At 29.1% G+C, this 4,177-nt stretch overlaps 1 protein-coding gene across 2 annotated transcripts in view; it reads left to right on the forward strand.

Annotated features, from left to right (window-relative positions):
* LOC126908633 (aldo-keto reductase family 1 member A1-like) overlaps positions 1-4,177 on the forward strand; it is an 83,758-nt gene that overhangs the window by 49,437 nt on the left and 30,144 nt on the right. The window lies entirely within an intron of this gene.

Genomic DNA, 4,177 nt, shown 5'->3' on the forward strand with positions numbered 1-4,177 from the left:
ATATATATATACAAATAATGCGACTTAACTACGTAAAAGTATCATGCACTAGGTATAGCTGTGTTTTGTGGGCGGGCGTGTCGGACTAACGTTATACCTGAGGTATAAACGGCAGTAGGAATATATACGTAAGCCGTATGGTACGCGGATAGTATTGGTCAGTCAAAATAAAAATTTGTTTATATATATATAATATTGATGACAAGCACACGGGTACGATAACCAAAAATAAATTTATACAGAGGAATAGTGTTGCCGTCGTGTGATGAGCGTGGCGTGGGGTGGGGTGAATGCGTTATGACAGTCTAGTCTAGACGACGGAATATGCGATAACGCGTGGCGTTTGGAGAGTTACATACATACATACATACAAGTGAAACTAATATAAGCGTGTTAAAAACCAATAAGTTTTATTATACTATGTCGTTAGAAGATATAACTTTAGTTTTTGTTTTAAAATTTGTTATTAAAAGTAGTCTATCCAATGAGCGCACTAAAAAATGTTTGATTACTACTAATCAATATTCAACAATATTTTTAAAACATCACTAATGGGTAGTTGTAATAATCATTACATAGATAAAATGAGAGACTGGGCGATTTTTATTTAATTTTTTGTAATCATGATATCACACAATTACAATCATAGGAAACTAATATGTAAAAATAGTCAATTTTTATCGTTAAATTTACTATCATTTTACAAAGTTTTGTTTATACAGTTGAATTTGGTTGGGTATCAAAGATTAATTAAAAATATAGTTTGAAATATGTTTTAGATTTATGTTGAGCAACGTTTTGTATTCAATCATATTTACACTGTATACTTTATTTTCTCGATTAAGTCAGATTATGAGCACGTGTAGTTAATTTATCAAGTCATTTGTGGGAATACCATAAAAATAGTTGGGTCCGTTTCACACCAGCGGTTATCTTACGCGTCGTTTATAAATACTTAGTTAATATGTGGCATTTCACAGCACCACAAACGATACGCACACGAATTTAAAGTGGCGCGTTTTTCGAGTGGCACTTTTTCATAATCCGTACGCGACGCTCATCGGTCTTGCGTATGATACGCGAGCAGACCAAACATTGATATGAAAGAACATGTTCACACTGACGCGTACGACGTACTCGTCTTGTATTTTTTCGTCATTTTGCCATGACTTCTACCCCTAGCAAGTTCTCAAAAAGTGTCTCTCATTATAGACACTGAAATTTTGATAAATGAGGTTCAATTAAGACTACATTTTTGGAATTCAAGGGATGTAAGGTATAAGGACAGGGATATTAGAGCAGCAACCTTTAGAGAAGTAGCGGAGTTCGATGCTATGAACAGCAGCGATAAAAAAATCCAAATGAGTACTTATGCATGTATATTGTACACAGGCGTTGTCCCCCTGGGGGTGGGTGTAAGCTCACCACAGTTAAATGTTTCCAATAAAATAAAATTATCTATCAAATTTTTTATTCGATTTTTAACTTATGAGTTAAATGCTGATTAAATAAAAAAGGACATTATTCCGTGAAAAGTTATTTTCGTTATTCTTGTTATTTTTTTATTTATTTATTTTTAGTTATTTTGTTGATTTCCAGTGTTAAACATATGAGGAATGAAAGGTTCCCTAACAATCAATAGCATAAAAATACATAAAATATTATTTTTAAACATTTTTATCTGTACGTTTTTACTAAGAACAATTTAAAAAAATGTTAATTATAAAAAAAAATGTTGTTTTTAGTAAAAATAATTCTTGTGACAAAAACATTTTACCGATAGAATACAAATCAAAAACCATTATTAGTAGTACTAAGAAGACATTTAACATAAACTTATTGAGCACATCATTTATATTGACTTAATGAATAATTCTATCTTGCCATTCTACTTCACCAGCTTCGCTTNGACTTAATGAATAATTCTATCTTGCCATTCTACTTCACCAGCTTCGCTTATAATGTAATTGATAAACTGGTCCCTTAATATATTACGTGATCTATTATAAACATCGATTGAGTCATTAAGACTTTCAAAACCATTAATACTTAATGTGTCCTCAAATATAAATCCATCTCTGTTCCTGACAAATTATGCAATGTACAACAGGCTTTAACAATTTTTATAGAAAGTTCTACACTTATGTTCATCGATCTATGGAAAATTTGCCATTTTTTGGAAAGTATTTCAAAAGTTGGTTCTATATATCTTCTTGCTCGAGACAAGCGATAGTTGAATACTTTTTTTTTGTAATTCAAATTTCTACGTGCATATGTCCAAGTATGCTTTGAGATACACCAAAAGTTTCATTAGCAACTATTACAAATGGTAATGGATTTGATTGCCCAGGTATGTGTTACGGTGGTGATACAAAAAGTTCTTTAGCTTCTAGTTTTTTGTAAAATTTCGTTTTTTTAAAGACTTTTGAATCACAAAACTTTCCTTGAGCTCCCACATCAATAATAGTAAAACAATAATAGTTATTGTTAATTAATAATAATAATACAAATTATTTGCATCGCAAATAGCCATATGAACTATTGAATAGTAGTGTTTATAATTATAAAAATTTGATCTACTCTGGATAGGTTTGATTCAGCGAATATGTTTTCCGTCCAAAGCGGTTATGCAATTTACAAAGTTGGTACCGTTTACAAAACCCAAAGCAATTTCTCTTCACTTTTGCTGATTCGGCAAAGGCATAATTTCAGATTTAAGTCCCTATATATTCGCTGCATACATCTACTATTTTACTAATAGTAGATATTCCTATTCTATAGGAGTAATGAAGGTCTGTGAATGAATTACCCGATGCTAAGTATCTACAAATACGAGCTAATTAAAATATTACGTCAATATTTATTCAAAAAAAGTATGATTTTTGATTAATTACAAATATCCTTAGGTAGGTAAGATATCGTGTTTTAATAATAACAATTTCAATATGTGAATTTTCAATTTAATTAATTTTTTTTAAAGTAATAAAAAGTAAATTAGTCACTTCCCAGATAAATAAAATAATTTTACTAAAATTATATCACAGACAATGATAAAATTTAGTATATTGCCGTTGGGCAATTATCCCAAATATGATTTTATCTAACAATAAATAGAAAATTTTGTTATCTAAAGATAATGATTGACTATTACATAGCGTCAATGAATTTAATAATTTTGGTAATAATTGTGATTTAGGACAAATAAGTGTTAATTATAGTATAAATGATGATTTTTATAAAGCAACACATTTGAACTTCGTTATTATTAATGACTATATTTCTCTACTCAAACTAAATTTTCAACGGTTTAATCTTAAAAATATATATCAAGATATTCTGAGAGTAATTTTATTTAATTTATCTTTATTTTTTAGATTTTATTAAACCCTCAAAGTGATGCACTCAAAAAACCATAACTATTAATAAGAAAAATATAGAAAAAATTCTAGGGGGTTCTGGGAGGTTTCATTTTTTTTATTTAAAGCATATATATTAAGGTGGTCTAAAAGTGACAAAAAAAAATTTTTTTTTTTTATGTTTTTTTACTCCTACACTTGAAAATTGTTCTACCTGGTTTTATATACAATTCTCAAGAAAAAAAAACACGAAAAATTAATTTTTGAGCCATCCCAAGCTATTTGAAAATTTTTAACTTAAAAAAATAATAATGAAAACTATTTTATGTATACGTTCTTATATTTTTTTATCAATAAGTCAAGCTATATTATATAAATCATTTTTAACATTTCTAATTTTACTTACTAAAGAATTAAAAAATTATATAAAAGTTGAATTGCTTTTTTTTAAAGTGTGTTTGCTGCAATCAGGGTAAATCTTCCGATGCTCAGAAACTACTTGTAAGAGAAACTGAAGTTGATCCTCATCATGGGTAATTTTGCGATTAAGGTCTTGGATCAATGAAACTCCTCTTTCTGCCACGTCATTGGTAACTCGAAGATTCTTAAAAACTTCCTCTGCTTTTAAGTAGCTTTTAGACTCGGTCCAGTTTACCACGTCATTTTTCAAAAATTCATCGACACCAAATTCTGTGAAAATTTGTATTGTATTTTTGTTAGCTAAATCATGAAGCTGTAAATTTTCTACATCGTGTTGGTCAATTTTCGGTCTTACATTGGGAACTTCTGGAGAGGGGTTATTATTTATGGCGTAAATTATC

The sequence above is a fragment of the Daktulosphaira vitifoliae genome, unplaced genomic scaffold (genome assembly GCF_025091365.1).
Source record: "Daktulosphaira vitifoliae isolate Bord-2020 unplaced genomic scaffold, ASM2509136v1 Scaffold_5, whole genome shotgun sequence".
NCBI classification, from domain to species: Eukaryota; Metazoa; Arthropoda; class Insecta; order Hemiptera; family Phylloxeridae; genus Daktulosphaira; species Daktulosphaira vitifoliae.